This window comes from Myxine glutinosa, chromosome 6 (genome assembly GCF_964187855.1).
Source record: "Myxine glutinosa chromosome 6, kmMyxGlut1.1, whole genome shotgun sequence".
Taxonomy (NCBI): Eukaryota; Metazoa; Chordata; class Myxini; order Myxiniformes; family Myxinidae; genus Myxine; species Myxine glutinosa.
This window is the reverse complement of record NC_136266.1, coordinates 111,223,134-111,240,505: the sequence shown is the minus strand read 5'-3', so window position 1 is coordinate 111,240,505 and position 17,372 is coordinate 111,223,134. Positions and strand designations below refer to the sequence as shown.

General features: G+C 45.5%; 2 protein-coding genes across 2 annotated transcripts in view; one reads left to right on the top strand and one right to left on the bottom strand.

The window, feature by feature from the left end:
- The window catches only part of LOC144892645 (uncharacterized), a 184,512-nt gene that overhangs the window by 142,580 nt on the left and 24,560 nt on the right, over positions 1-17,372 (bottom strand). The gene's annotated exons all lie outside the window — the stretch shown is intronic.
- The window catches only part of LOC144892644 (zinc finger CCCH domain-containing protein 18-like), a 59,542-nt gene that overhangs the window by 23,833 nt on the left and 18,337 nt on the right, over positions 1-17,372 (top strand). Inside the window, exons 3-4 of the mRNA XM_078780382.1 lie at positions 11,659-11,772; positions 13,712-13,741. The gene's annotated coding sequence lies outside the window, so the exon portion shown is untranslated. The remainder of the gene's footprint in view (positions 1-11,658; positions 11,773-13,711; positions 13,742-17,372) is intronic.

The window sequence follows — 17,372 nt, the reverse complement described above, 5'->3', positions numbered from 1 at the left end:
CTGTCTTCCCCGTTCCTCCCATATACCAAATTCGTCTTCTCTCCCTCCTAACCAATCAAATTTGCCATTTTCAACTCTCATCAAAATTTGCCATCTCCAACTCAACATCATAATTTGCCATTACCAATTCATCATCAGTCCCTCCTAGGGAGGGAGAGATGGAATCACCCCAATGTCTCATCCACGTCGTGATGCGTCTCACAAATCCAACAGCAATTCTCATTTCTGCAACACAAACAAAGAAAACACAGGTGTGGAGTCATCATCATCACCACAGGTAAGTGGCTGCGTATGGTGCGACAGGTTCATCAATCCTAACTATTTCCTAAATGACTTTAACAACTTTACACTACCCGGGGTCCCTCTCCGGCCAAACCATTGGCCCTCTTACACTATGGGTTCTAAAAACCAATTCCCATTGGCCAAACTGTGGTGCTCTTCAATTTGGGGTCTCACTCCCCCGATTCATCTCCCGGTGCCCTCGTACAATTTCTGGGCTGTGGCGTGTACCTCTCCCAGTGGGTCTACCCACCTGCACACCTCCACCACTGCAGTTGCCTCCGAGCTTACCTGCTCCTTACCCTAACCTAACTACCAGGGGAAGGCCCTCTGGCTCTCTCCCCACTCCGTGCCCTCTCTGGCACTGGGCTGCCCGATCCACACCCGGGATCCTCAGGCACCCACTCACAACTACTACCGGCTCCCAGAGCCCACCTGCGGCCTCACCTGGCCGACATCCTCACAGTGGTGGAGTGCCCAACCAACTACACACACTAACAGGCTACACGCCCAGCCATTTCCACGACACTAATGCACCCATCCAAACATCATTCTGCAACCGCACCACAAATGCCAATATTCAACCACAATTTACCTGCACCCTCTACCTAACACTTACACTACCCGCCCCGGGTGCTCGTGAAAGGGGGTCCACTCTTCCCCCATCCACACCTTCGCACCATGCACACCACTCCGTACCACTTACTCCAACTCTCTCCACACACCTGTACTTGCACACCTGTGCTCTCACACCTGGTGCCACCTGCACCCTTCTCTCCCCAAGCGCATTCGCGCTGATCCACACACTCACTACTCATACACTGCTCCACACACCTGTCCAGTTGCACACCTGTGCAATCACACCTGTTCAATTCTCACAAACACGGCATCATCTCAGCTAACTACTCCCTTCTGAAACTTGCGCTTCCCAGTCGTCCCTTTAAACTATTGCGCTCCCTCGTCATTATCATCCATACTAATCTACCTGCGTCCCCACTACAGGTATCAGTCACTAACTAATCTTAACGTTACCTAATGTCACTCTTCGCTAGATCCCTACACACCATATCCTAACCCACCCGGGCTAGTTTTCACTGCCATACACCCCATAAGCTATTGCTCCTTTGCCCCACATATGGGAAGGATGGCAGATTTGCCATCCCACCCCATCGGGGGTCTCTCACTACCAATTTTGCACATCAAATTTCAACAAATTAAAAATTTGCCAATCATCTGCCAATCATCTGCCAATCACTACTGCCAATCCCTTGCCAATCATCAAATTTCGCCTTTTTCTAATTTCGGGGCCAAAACACTAACCTCATCACCCAGTCTACTCACTAATACCTCTCGGTGCGCCAATCCCTGTCCAAAGCCCGGCTTCGTAAAGCCAAGCAATGGATGCTGGTTGTTCTGTGCCAGCGGCTGGGTGCGTCCCGCATTCGGTGCAGGGAAGGAGGTTTACCCGGGCCGAGATCCCACGCACCATCTCGGCACGGAGCCATCCAATGCCCCGATCTCGACCTGCCGGCACGTCTCACCAAAAAGTGGTCGCCATGACGACCCTTTCTATCGGGCTGCCAGCTCCGCCTAGTGGAGCCTGGACGCGGCCGTTCAAAGCGAGGCCCGGCACGCACCGAGGGCCTGCTTCGGCTAAAAGTCGCTCTAACCTCTAACCCGTGTAACGTCGATGCTTCACCTGCATGCTTACATCCCGCAGCCCGTTCCTTGCTCACACATCCAGCCGTTTCCATGCCCCTCGTACCGTTCCTTACACACCCAGGTACACCCATTCCACTCACCGCCTTGGTCACACACCTGACCACCGAACACTTTGGCACACACTCGTTGGTAGCACACCTCACCAATACACCTCTTCGCGCCCCCTCCTCGGTCACCTCCTCTGTGACAATCACAGGTGTGCTCTCATTCGCACACCCAACCACGTGCCTCACCACCAACTCCAGCGTGCATTCCCACTCACGCTCTACCATTCCAGGTGTGCATCCTTCCATCCCAGGTGTACATCCTCGCTCACCTGTCACAACTAACTCACGCTCCATGTCACTCTCACTACTTTCACCTCCACTCGTGACAACGCACTCACCCTTACTCTTGACAGCACACTCTTTCCCCATGCACCTGTCCGTCACACACCTTTCTCGCGCACACTCTCCCGTTACACCCTCTGTAACACTCACCACAGGTGGACACTCTTCCTTACTTCTGACAGCGCACTCTTTCCTCATGCACCTGTCGGTCACACCCCTTTCTCGCGCACACTCTCCCGTTACACCCTCTGTAACACTCACCACAGGTGGACACTCTTCCTTACTTCTGACAGCGCACTCTTTCCTCATGCACCTGTCGGTCACACCCCTTTCTCGCGCACACTCTCCCGTTACACCCTCTGTAACACTCACCACAGGTGGACACTCTTCCTTACTTCTGACAGCGCACTCTTTCCTCATGCACCTGTCGGTCACACCCCTTTCTCGCGCACACTCTCCCGTTACACCCTCTGTAACACTCACCACAGGTGGACACTCTTCCTTACTTCTGACAGCGCACTCCTTCCTCATGCACCTGTCCGTCACACACCTTTCTCGCGCACACTCCTGCGCACACTCTCCCGTCACACCCTCTGTAACACTTACCACACCGCGCTTCCATGTGCTCCCTCGCACACGCGCTACGACCGACTCACTCTCGCCAGCACCCTCACTCCTTGGCACGCACTTTTTCCTCACACACCCCAGAGTCGGACTTTCTTGCACACCTCCTTTTTCGCACACCAGACCTGTCGCACACTTCACCAACGGCCTCTCACGAACACCCGGGTCTATCTCGACCCCCAAGCTTATTAAATCCCCTGGCGCTTCATACGCACGACCATATTGGTCACCACTTACACCGGGTCCTCTTCCTCTTCGCTTCTCCTCCATCACCTGCGAATCCCTCATCCGGTTAATGAGCACATCATCACGATCCAAACACAGACTTTGGACCAATTCTTTTATCTCCTCTTTTATCTCCTTGTTATCTCCTCTCCGTCGCTTCTTAATTTCGCTCACCCCTTCTTCCACTTCTTCTAATTTGTGCCTCACCTCTTTTATTCCCCGGTACGTCTCCTCAAGCTCGTCCTCCAAGGCTACCTTGACCGTTTCCATGTGCGTCCTCACCTGCCGGTCCTTCGTCTCCATTACCTCTATCACCTCGTCCAACCTCGTTGTCAGTCCCTCACGTACCATCTGACATTCCCTCTTCGTCGCTACCAAGTCATCTTTTAGTTCTTTCTGTGTCGCCTTTAAACCTCCTAATACCGCAGTGTTCCTTTGAACCTGCTCCACTAACTCCGTCTGTCCCACCGTCAGCTGCTCCACCTCCTGCGTCAGGTCCTCTATGCCCCCTTGTAACTTTACAGTCCCCTTTCTCACCTCCTTCTCCATGTGCTCCTCACAGTGCCTCACCTCCTCGCGCACTCCTCCGACCTCCTCACTCACTCCTCTTCTGATCTCCTCTCCCATCACTTGCATCTCCTGCCCAGATGCCACCCTCATCTGCTCCATTTCCTCCCTGTGAGCATCCAGTTTGGTTTCTACCCCCATTCTGACCCCCTCTATCTGCTGCCCCATTTGGTTAACTTCCCTTTCCGCTTGGTCCCTCATGTCCCTCAATTTGCCTTCCATGGTGTTTTCTAACCCCTCTAACCCTTTTTGCATCCCTTCCATTTGATTCTCTTGAGCGGCCATTCTGTTTTCTACCCCCGTTAACCCCTCCTGTATTTCCCCTAATCTATCGTCTAATTTCCCAAATTTCATGTCTAATCCCTTAAAATTATTGTCTAATCCCTTAAAATTATTGTCTAATCCCTCACTGGTACCCCTCGCTTCGTCCCTCATTACCCCCATTTGCTCACTCTGAGCCCTCGCTTCGTCCCTCATTACCCCCATTTGGTTTCCCATTACCCCCAATTGGTTACTCTGCAGTTTGAGGGACGCCTGCATTTGCGCCATAAATTGCTCCATGAGGACCTGCATCTGGGCCATCCCTCCCACTTGTGCAGCGGGTGCGGCCCACGTAGCTATGTGCGAGGCGCCATTTCGCGCGTCTGCTACCCCCGCTGTTTCGCTCTCCTCACGTGTCTCAATTTGGTCCTGGACCGACCCTGCTTCACTCTCCCCTACCGGACCCCAGCCGTCTTGACCCGCCATAGCGCGACTTTCAAAATTCGAGTTTTTTATTTTCGTAAAACAATTGAAATTTCGCCGTTATAATTTCGCGCGGGAAACGCGCTCCGAATCGATTTTCCCTCCCAAAATTTGGGCCTAACTAATTTAGTCCCGGGTTCGAATTCCACTCCTCGACACCAATTGTTACAGATACGACTTTGATGGTATGGTGGGCCGAGCGGGATGGCCGCCGTATCCGTACAAGTTACCCGATTGTACTCGAACGTCGACGAAGCCGCGCTATGCTGGCTCAATAAGGAAAAGAAGACACCCGGCTGGATTATAATCACACAATACGACACCAAGGGTTCAGTTCTCAAGACCTCCGGAGGAGGTTATATTAAGGCGGAAAAGGTTAGATTACAGGGACAAGAGGGAAACATAGGAAGGTGGGCACTTAGACACAACCTTATATTATTCCCGACAGACCACAGAGAAACAGGACAAAAACTGACTCACTCGGGATTTGATGGCAAGGAAAGCGGCAGTCGATGGCCAGCACAAGGTGCACCTTGTGCTCAGGGACAGGATGGCGCGGCCCAACAGATGCAGGAGGTCTCTCAGCGCTCGTGGGTCGCGACTTTGGTGGAGATGCCGGGGAGGTCGCTCAGCGCTCGGGAGGGTGGCGTCTTGTCTTTCCAAGCTCGGGGCGCATCTGACGTCACGTCCGGCAAGCGGCTGCGTATATCCGGCGGGGAGTCACGCCCTCGCTCGTTAGCTCCGCCCCATATGGCATCGGCCCATGGCTTCTCATTGGGTGCGGGGGTTACCGGCTCCGCCCTTGACGAGGGGCCGACAGGGAGCCCCCTTCTGGGTAACCCCGTCGAGCACATGTTCAATGGCGGCCAACCGAGCCGGAGTGAGGACGCAAAGCCGCTGTTGTTGTGGTTGTTGTTGGAGCTTGAGATGATGGGAAGAGATGCGGGGAGGTATGGGAAGGTCCTAAACTCCTACTGGTGCCATATCATCACATTCTGGTGCAACGAAGAGTCATAATTAATGGAAACAAGTCCTTAACTGACATAGATTAAGAATAACTAGCAAGATGTCCTATAATTGTCTACGTGTGGTGCGGGGGACCTGGGCACGACATTTAATGGGGGAATGAAGGGGAAGATCGGCTCTAATGGGTGTTGTTTACAGACAATGGGACTAGGGAATGGGGTAAGGGGAGAGTTGGGGAGTATCGGAGAAGATAGGGGAATATTTACAAGCGGATATGGAGGTCAAATTCCATATTCGCAACAATATATATATATATATATGTATGTATGTATGTATGTATGTATATATATACATACATACATACATACATACATACATACATACATACATACATACATACACACACACACATACACACATACTAGCAAAAGCACCCGGCATTGCCGGGTAACAATGAGTCGCTTCCTGACGGTAATATGAAAGAGTGAGAGGGGCAGAGGAGGGAGAGAGAGGGTGGAGGGGAGAGAGAGAAATGGAGGAGAGAAGAAGGGAGGGTGGATGGGGGAAAGAGGGGAGTGTTTAATAGTGTTCACCTCGTTAATCATATTCAAATAGGGTGTTATAACACCCAAGCTGCCCTGGCCTTGTGACTAATTAATTAAATACACAGGCATTTATCACTTCATTTGCGGAGCCCTCGCCAAGCAACTTAAGCACTCCAGCAAGCACTCCCAACGAAATGGGTGATAAGGAACGGCTGGCTTGGCAAGCGATAGCAAGCTCATTTGCTTTTGCCCTGTCCAAGTGCTCCTGTGCCCCCACCCGGGACAGCCTTTCCCGCATGCTCCCACGTGGGTTCCAAAATTATCCTACTCTATTCTACTGAGTGCGCCCCTCACGTCTGCAGAGGTGCTCAGCCTAGCGTCTGCCTCTAAGTCTGGAGTGATCCATGACCATGAGGGTGGATGTAAGTGCTTGAGCTACTTGGAGAGTGCTCTGCAAGCTACTTGCTTCGTAATGGAACACACATCAGCATGTGCTCGACCGAGCTTGGTTTGCATGTCCCTAACGCAAGGCAAGGAGAAGCAAGGACGCGAGCTTGCAATATGTACGCATCACATCATTAGCCGCATGCTAGAATGATCTAACGCATGTGTGCGGTGTGGGCACACGATTGCGCAATGCCCAAATGTAGAGCGATTATAGTGTCAGAGATCAGTATATCAGATCAGCACGACTTTTGATCGGCTGTCTAATTTTAGGAGAGACTGGAATGACCCATTTGATCTCATGGCTGCTCTAATGATCACATGTTGCTGCTATAATGATCACATGGTGCTGAGACCATCTCAGAGAAGACCTGCACTTCGGTTTTCCATCATGGCAATTATCTCATCATAGCTGAAAGTTGTGTGGAGCTAACAATTGTTTTGGAAAACGCAATAAATGGATTTTTATGTAAATAATTTTTTTTTCTTCATCAACATTAAAGTGGTCCGAGTATTATTTCACTAAGTTAGTTGGTCGATGGTTAAATAGCTGACGGGAGTGTTCTGTGATTCCGAGTTGCGAGGTTGCTGGTATTAAAAGCATTGAAATTTGATCTGAAGGTGTTGAGAAATAGTAATTTAAATGTGAATGCTGATTTTTTGATTTTTATGAACTTTGATTCACCATCAAAACCTACCAAAAATGGTGACGGACCAAAAAAAAAAAAAAAAGCCTGCGCCCTGTACACAGTGGCTTCAGAAAGTATTTACACCCCTTGCCTTTTTTCACATTTTGTTATGTTACAGATGAATTTAAAATGGATTAAATAGAGATTTTTTTTGTCACTCATCTACACATAATACCCCATAATGTCAGTGTAATTTTTTTTATTTTTCAAATTTTTACAATATAATTGAAAATGAAGTTCCAAAATATCTAATTTACGTAAGTATTCAACCCCCTGAGTCAATACTGCGTAGAAGTGCCTTTGGCAGCGGTTACAGCTTCGAGTCTTCTTGGGTATGTCTATCAGCTTTGCACATCTGGATTTGGGGAGTTTCTCCCATTCTTCCTTGCAGATTTGCTCAAGCTCTGTCAAGTTGGATTGGGAGCATCGGTGAACAACAATCTTCAAGTCTTTCCAGAGATTCTCAATGGGATTTAAGTCTGGGCTTTGGCTGGGCCACTCAGCGACTTTCACATTCTTGTTCTGAAGCCATTCCCATGTTAACTTGGCTGTATGCTTGGGGTCATTGTCCCGTTTGAACGTAAATTTTGTCTCAGTCTAAGGTCTTTTGCACACTGAAGCAGGTCCTCCTCAAGGATTTGCCTGTATTTGGCTCCATTCATTGTTCCCTCTATCTTTATATGTCTCCCAGTCCCTGACATGAATAAGCATCCCGATAGCATGATGCGGCCACCACTATGCTTCACGGTTGGGATGGTGTTAGATGGGTGATGAGTTGTGCTCGGTTTCTGCCATACGTATCTCTTTTCATTCAGGCCAAAGAACTAAATTTTCGTCTCGTCAGACCACAGAATATTTTGACTCATTCTCTAAGTCTTTCTCGTGCCTCTTTGCAAGCTCCAGTCGTGCTGTCATGTGCCTTTTTCTCAGGAGTGGCTTCCGTCTGGCCATTCTCCCATAATCCCTATATTTGTGAAGTGCTGCAGAGACTGTTGTCCTTCCGGTAGGTTCTCCCATCTCAGCCAAGGAACTCTGTAGTTCTGTCAGAGTGGTCATTGGGTTCTTGGTCACCTCCTGGACCAAGGTTCTTCTTGCCAGGTTGCTCAGTTTGGTCAGATGGCCAGCAATAGGAAGAGTCTGGATAGTTCCATATTGTTTCCACTTCCAAATGATGGAGCTCACTGTGGTCTTGGGAAATTTCATCACTCAATAAATTGTTTTATACCCTTCCTATGCCTCTATGCCTCCTCACAATCTATGCCTCCTCACAATTCTATCTCTGATTTCTACAGACAGTTCCTTCGACTTCATGGTGGAGTTTCTGCTTTGACATGCCCTGTCAACTGTGGGACCTTGTAAAGAAAGGTGTTTCTTGCTAAATCGTATCTAATCAGTGGAATTAGCCACAGGTTAACTCCAATCAAGTTGTAGAGACATCTCAAGGATGATCAATGGAATGTGGATGCACCTGAGTTCAATTTGAAGTCATAGCAAACAGGTTGAATACTCATTGACTTGAGACATTTCAGCTTTTCATTTTTAGCTTATGCGATCGAGAAGTGTCCATAGGTGAGTCAGTCAGTCATTCATTGCGTCCGTAAGCACCAGTCATTATCGCTTGAACCAAACACAATTTTGATGCAACTTGCATCATAAGCGTCATATCTGATGCCTAACGAAGGTGTATTTACCGCATCAAAAATATGTGCTCATTAAGGGGAAGTACGGGGGTGTTTATGACTTCCCCTCCCCCCCCCCCCCCTCCTCCTTCCCTCTCCCCAATATTGGTATTTGCTCTCTTCTCTGAAACGACACATGCAATTTCAATGAAACTTTATCACAACCTTAATCGCCCATGATGTACCAAAGTTTGTTCACGGCATTAAAAATATCAGGGGTCTGATGGTGGCTGTGTGGGTTTGAGTGACTGTTGCTCCTGATCCAGGTGAGCTTCATGACCCGTGGTCCTATTTTTAGCCGCGTCGCAGACGCTGCTCATCGAGTGCCCTCTGCTGTTGTTGTTGTTGTTGTTGTTGTTGTTGTTGTTCTTCTTCTTCTTCTTCTTCTTCTTGCAGAGAAGACAAAACCTCAAAGCTCCACCCATTCTGGGAACCATAGCTCCACCCATTCTGGGAGAGCCTTCATATAAACAAATATCCACCATTTTATTAACTCGCATAGCTTTGAGGCCTGTTTTGTAGGCCCGTGGTGTCTTCCTCTCTCACACAGTTTTATTTGAAATCAAATTCGATATATCATTTCATTTTTCGCAGTCGCTAACATAGTTTTAGACTCTGTTGAAAAAAAAAACTGGAAGAAAATCCCATGAAAGTTGCCCTTTATAGAACGAAATGAATTCTCAAAGGCCTGTAACTTCAAGTCCATTGAGATATTTTTTTTTTGAATCGCGGCATGGTCAGTCATACACCGCCCGAAATAACAGACGGGAAAATGCCGAGATATATTAAAAATTCGTCCATTTGATGACAATCGTCACGATGAAATATTTAATTTATACGTCGTCACAATAATGTGGAGAGAGGAGCATAGCTTCGTTCACGTGTCGCCACACACGGGAAATTGCCGAGATATATTTTTTTTAAATCGTGGCATGGTCAGTCATACACTGCCTGAAATAACAGACTGGAAAATGCCGAGATATATTAAAAATTCGTCGCCACACACGGGAAATTGCCGAGATATATTTTCACTTTGCACAAAAATAACATCAAGTAATCGAATCAATAGGAATGTCCTGTGCCTATAACATCGACGTTATAGGCACAGCTGCATCTAGGCATTGTGTAACATCGACGCGGCTTTTGTTTTAATTAAAACTTTTTGTATTTGTTATAAATTATTCTGTAAAAATTTCTTTCAAAAAAAAAAAATCCTCTGACATTTTGGGAAATTTATTTTGTGTGGATCAGTGACAAAAAAAATCTCGATTTAATCCATTTTAACCCTTGGAGTACGGGATTTTTTTTGCATAAAAATACCCCCGGTACGGGATTAATTTGGCATTTTGTTACGCGAATGCAACCACGTACTGATGATCTATTTATAGGTATAGTCGATGACGTGTTGTTACGTCATCCGTACACAAAACTTTTTTGTGGGTTGCGGCACTGGACGTCATCTGTACTCAAAGGGTTATATTCAACAAAATGTGAAAAAGGTCAAGGGGTGTGAATACTTTCTGAAGGCACTGTGTATGTATATATATATATATATATATATATATACACACACACACACACACACACACACACACACACACACACACACACACACACACACACACACACACACACACACACACACACACACACACACAGTGAAACCTTGACTTACGAGTTTAATTCGTTCTGTGACCGAGCTCGTAACTCAATTTGCTCGTTTCTCAAATTAAATTTCCCCATTAAAATGCATTGAAATGCTATTAATCCGTTCCAGCCCCCAAAAACCACACCAATTTTTTTTTAAATATACAGTATATATAAAAATATCTCGCGCTTTATATTTCACCTGTATGCAGCATACAAGTTGGCAGGATGGCCTGGACTGGAGGTACGCACACTTGACTCTAAACTGTCCAGCCTGGGTTTGAATCCCGACCCAGCTATAACCTGTCATGTCGGTGTTTCACAGGCAGGGTGATTCATCAATGTGTGTACCGCTAAACTGGTCGCCCTGTTTGCGTCCCATTAGTTGTTGGATGTTAAGGATCTCACCGTGTTTTCCACAAAGAGAAGGCGAGCTATCGCCGGCACTCTGAACAAGTTGTGGCCTGGCATGCTCTTCTCCTCTGCCGTTATATACGTCCTCCTCGGCATCTTTTTCCAGAAGAGCCCTGTCTTGTCACAGTTGAAGATTTGCTGGGGGATGTATCGTTCGGCTTCTATCAGTTCGGCAAAAGTTATAATAAAATCTTCAGCTGCCTTCACATCCGCCTCACCAAGTCGACAACACGCACACCTCGCTCATGTTTTTCGACGATTGTGTGTTTTATATCCACGCACATCATCCGCTTCTTCTTCTCAGTACTGCCCTTGGCACTCAATTTCTTAGGACCCATGGTTAAAACTAAGAAATTTTCCAAAATAACCAAAATGCGAAAACAAAGCAGCAGCGATATACTGCAGAGATGCTTGCACGGCAAGATAACCACGTGACCGGAACCCACCTGGTGGCGGAAGCTCGTAACTCAGATCTCGGCTCGCATCTCAAAGCAATAAACCGCCCGAGCGACGGCTCGTATCTCGGAAAACTCGTAAGTTGGTGCACTCGTAAGTCAAGGTTTCACTGTATATATATATATATATATATATATATATATATATATATATATATATATATATATATATATATATATATATACATACACACACACACACACACACACACACACACACACACACACACACACACACACACTATAGCAGCTTTGTTTATGGCGGGCAGAATGTGTGTGTAGGTTGATGTTTTTTTTTGTTTTTTTTTTTGGATGATTTGATGTTGTAGGGTTGTGCAGCGTGGTGGAAGTCACAGCAGTGAATCGGTGTCCAGCTCTGGAACGCACTCTCCCCACCACTCTCACTCTTCATCAGCATCACACTCTGGCTCCAAGCATTCACGGTATTAATAACTCGCCACCTTACTTGCATTTAAGCGTGCTGAAGCTGTTTAACTTGCAATTGGTTTGTATCATAACAGTTCGCTCATATACTGTATAACTACCAGCTCGCTCAGGCTTCAATTTTTTTTTTTTTCGGATCATTCCCAGTGGGGTTACCCCCAAACTTCGGATTCATGCTCATCCCTTATTTACCAACCGATTGCTCTGAAACCCTATACAGCCCTTCTACTCTGACCTGCACAATCGCTCAGTCTTAGATATTTCGATTTTGTATCGGGGTTCCTTCAGGGGGTCCCCTCCAAATCAGCAGAGGTCTGAACTACAACCTTAAGAGATGACCATCAGCCCACTCAGGGAGTGTGATGGGTTGGGGGGGGGACGGGGGGTATTGTTTTATCTATACACAAAGAATTAAGTTAAGCACCCCCCCCGTTTTTTTACAACCTCGCACATTACAAGTTTGTTGTCGTCAAAACAGTGTAATATACCCATGATATTGCTATATTTTCTGGAGAAGTGATATTATGGTCACATAAAAACATAACAATCATGCCGTTTTCAATATTTTATTCTGAATAATTTAAGGTGAAATTTTTTGGGAATTTTAGGCATATTTTCACCTCAATTTAAGTATGGAGCTATAGGTCCATCACGGACAGTGTGGATGACGTTTATGTTTTCTAACGTACAGTCATTGTTCTGAGAAGACCTCTAGCGATCTTTGCGTCAATAACGTGTGTAGGACCCACGTGATCGGATCACTGACTCAACCAATCACATTTTTTCACTTTGATCACTCAATTTCATCAATGGCTAATTGCTAATGTCATACCAATCATTATTTGATCTCACATACCTTAGAATATATGCCAATGTATACATATACACAAAGAATATATATTAGGGGGTGCTTACCTTAATTCGTTGTGTAGGGGTGCTTAACTTAATTCTTTGTGTATATATAATAATAGCGTAAGGACTCAACTTTGTTATCCCTTTTACGCTGCACCCAGTGACCCGATGCCCACGGCACTAATGGATTTACGATCTACGAACCGCACTCTTTGTTTATCACGTACACCTCGTACAGCCATACTCGAAAAATCTGAATTAGCCGACGTTGGGGCCCAAAAGCATCCGATTAACTGCCGATACGACGCCATCGTATTGGCGTCTGCTGGGCGAAGGCGAAGCAAGCCGTCCGCTGATTGGACAGGCGAAGGCGAAAGCAAGCCGTCCACTGAGTGGACAATCCAGAGCATGCATTTGTGCCGGTGTCAGCGATCGTTGTTCATATACGCACTCTTCATTCTCATCTTTCTTCCTAACTCTTACTCGGACAAGCAAATCCCCTATGCCATCCATAATGGTACACTCTATCCATACACCACATCCTCCCTTCCGTGGATGTTCCACGGGTTTCGGCTAGTTGATAATATATCTCATCATTAAAGTACTACTTTGCAATAGATGGTAAATTGTCCAGAGTTTGTTCTGTCATGGACACATTCATGGCTTGTCATGGGCAAACTGATGCTCTGAAAATACTACGGTCATGGATGGATGGATTTAAGTACTTGGGTTGGCTGTTGCATGTGCGTGCGTGTGCACGTACCCATCTGGGCTTGACGCTAATAACTGCACATTCCCTTATTTATCATTACTTTTTCATCCATCTGCGTCCACTTACTTCCCACCACTGTAACGGTTCTCCCCATACCTTCTGTTATCATGCATATGCTGCAAGAGTGGAATGGGTTTGGGAAGATGAAACACATGGGAGAGGTAGTGTGTATATTTGTAACTTTGAGTCGATTATTCAATCGTTTTTGCCAAACTGGAAATATAATTTTTTTGTTTGTTTTATTTTTCAACTCTTGACTTGATGGCTGCCACAAATGAGGTCTCATTTGTTTGTTTACTGTCCTCATGCAAAAGCCCTGGACCAGAGTGGAACCAGCTTAACAGGTAGGGACCTGAGAGTTGTCTTTTGTCATGTTGCTTTACCATTTTACGAAGTCTTTTGTCATTCCCACCTTCCTCCCTCCCCCCTCCTCCCCCTATACATTTGTGATAAAATCTGTATGAATTGGTGCATTGCATTTGGGCCATTTATTTATTTTCATGTTGTTTCCATGCATTCATACTCTTTCAGTTTGCAATGTGTGTTTATTTGGGGCTATGTAAATATTTTGAGGAGGATGAAAAGCTGTGTTCATGTGCTGTGCATATTGACTGGGTGGGAGTGGGCTGGGGCAGTGGGGGAGAGGCGGGAACGCAACCCATTTTGGTGGCCAACCCGAAACGACCTCAGGAGTTTCTTTCCCAAAAGGCAAACATGTTTGCTGAATTTCTTAAGTTTATTCGTTCAAAATTGCACTTAAAATTGTTAACATGAGGTTTCAGACAGGATAAGAGGTTCAACTGTATAAAAGGTTTCCAGAAAGAGGTAATCTAACAATAGCTTTTTAAGGCATTTTATTCTCCAGTTATATAACTACAATGTGATTATCTTACTATAATTCACCAAATGTCCGTCCGTCTGTCGTTCGAAGGTACCGCAAAAACGGCTCAACCGATCGCAACGATATTTTGGGTGGGACCGTTGGGAGTAAAATAGGCTATATTGTTTTTCCAAGTTTTCCAATTTTCCAGTTTTTCCAAACACGATGGAATAATATTTACCAATATGAACAGTGATGTGGCTTTTGTTGAAATTCTACAAATACTGTTTAGATTTTGATGAGAATTACGAACTTGCCGCGAATGCAGAAGTGGACAAATTACGGCAATGCGCGGGTTTGATAATATCCCAATACAACCGTCGTTCAATCGTAATGTTAAATCGTTAAACGTTAATCGTGTTAATCGTATTGTTAAAGTATCAATTGATGATTGGAATTGAGTGAATACAATTACGATTTTGATTTCGTAATTGTATTCACCCAACCGTACAGAACTTCGCATCAGGATTTAAATATTTGTTTATATCACGAATATTGTTAAAAGTTTATTTTTTTAATATTAATGTTATTTCATTTGTGATTGGAGTTATGCTATTTGGAATGAAAAAAGAGATGTAGAGTTCAAGTGAATGACGAAATGCCGTGACGGTTTCTACTTTCTAAACGTGAATTCGCGGATCGCCATATGCAGATTCGCCATTGACTGGGTATGGAACACACGTACCTGTTTGTTTGCAAACGGGTACGTTTTTCATGGAAGTCCTTCACGAACTTGCTGTCCATGTCTGACGTGCGACTGAAGGTGCTACAGGAATGTGGAATTTATTGGTTTCATGCTTTCGTATTCACCGTTTCTGCATTGTCTATTTGCTTCTGGCCTCCCACCCATGCGTAGCACGGGTACCTTGCTAGTGAAATAATAATTGCAGAATCGATGAGAGTTCACAGAACACCTTACCCCACACTGTCTTGAGAACCAAGGACGTAGGCGGAGTCTACGAGTGGCAAATGTGATTGGTCGTGATGACATAAAATGCCATAATATTTTGTCAAAGTACTGCTAAACAGAAGGGTTTTTAAAGTGGCAAAAGGGTGATTTGGGTTTTACAGTGTTCAAATATATAAATTAAAATTCAATAAAATAAAGATTTTAAAGGTCATAGAAAAAAAATGGAAGTTTACTTCTATTGACTCAGTGTCTTTTACACCACCTTATTTAACACGTTACATTAGTTATTCCTGCTTGTTGTTTGTGTCCTTTATGATGTCCTTTGAAACAGTACGTTTCCTATTTGGAATGTTTTTCAATTTTGTTTCACTGTCAGATAGACAGACAGTAAAGAAGATTATCCCATTGTTCTGCGCATGAGCAATTGGGACAAATTCAGAGCCAAAGTACTGATAAACTACAGGTTCGTTTTCCGATTTGTGTTCAAACCATAACATTCAATTGATAGTCTCGTCCGCAGCTAGTTATCACCAGCCTTGGACGGATGAACCGAACCAGCTTTAACTCCCGAGGTGATCTCCAATTTGGTGGTATCGCGAGCGGGATGGAAGAAACACGAAGCGTTTAACTATACGAAAACACGGGTTTATTCCGAAACCCAACCAAGAACATGACAACAAAAATGTATCAATAATTATTTACAAGAAAATAAGGCGCGGAATGAAAATAACTAAAATAAATGCTGAGGTAAAAATGTTAACTTGAGGTACTTCCCCACGGACACAAACACGCACACAGGGTAAAGTAAGAAAATAACAGTTCACTCTCCGGCACTTAGCTGGGCCAAAATGGATCCTGTGGCGATGACGGCGAACACAGCGCGGCAAAAGCGCTCACTATCGAGCTGATAGCAAGCACGAAGACAGCCCTCATTCCTTTCTCCTCAGTTTGCGGAAGGACAGTGCGGCCTTCAGCTCACTGGTGAGCCAAGCAGCCAAAACCTCACGTTCGCCGCAGAACAATCAACAAGCTCCCCTCAAAGGACTCCCAAAAAAAAAAAATACAAAGCTCCTTCACGAGCCAGAACCAATCGTCAAGCTTCTTCTTCGAGCTCACCTCGTGCTCCACCCACGTCATCAGGACGTGCCACTCAGGTGGGCATGGCCTGCTGGCCCTGTTCCCTACCTCCCTCCCCCACCCATTGAACTGCTGATAGCTCCGCCTCTCCTGGGCGGGTCTTCACTGTATCGTGTCCATGGAGCTTGAATAACTTGGGCAGCTGATGCCAAAAATGTTAGGAATGGCCACCTAACAATGTTAGGAATATCAAGAACAGGGGAGATTAGCCTTAACCCCGACTACCAATGAACACGTCATCATCCCTCATATGATGAATATTTAAACACAACCTTCAGCTACATTTTCCCTACTCATAACATCGAAATGCTCCGACACGTCACAGTCGTCACACGGTCCATACTATTTCCTATTCAATCCTACCTTTCCTACGGTATTCTCTTGCCTACCACCATAAACGTAACAATATCAAGTTGCCATTCGATCATAAACTGAAGTTGACAGACAAAGTTATCCAATTGCTTAACCCTGCTTTTTGCTTTGTGGGGTAAGTATACAGGATTTATAGAGGGTGACAGGATGTGTTTCACCAACTTGGAATATGTGGCATTTGAATAAGATGGCAAGGACTATGCACTGCAATTGGCTCATGCATAATGTTTGTGGAAAAGGTGAACACAGTAAGAGGATCCCACCAAGCCGACTATAATGGGTTTCTGACATAATCTGATGGGATGCAATGCAATATGGATTTTCATTGAAAATGGCCATAAACAGTCTTTGAGCATGGATCTGCCTTCAAACCCCAGCAACCCAGAAGGATGACTTTGTGCTGCATTACAAATCGTTACTCCAGCACAGATCTGCACACCAATCTTTTATTGTTGTAATATCTTATTCGCTTTCCCAAAGGGAAAGAAGCTCGTGTGTTCTCGTGGAGTTTAAATCAATTTGCGAGCAATTACACGAGTAATTTATCATGTCTGAAATGCTCCTGAAGATATAACGCGACTTACGAGATATTCATTTGGAGATGATTTGATTTGTTACTATATTTAATCATTACACTTCCAAATGCTTTAGATAATAGATACCATGGTATGTTTAA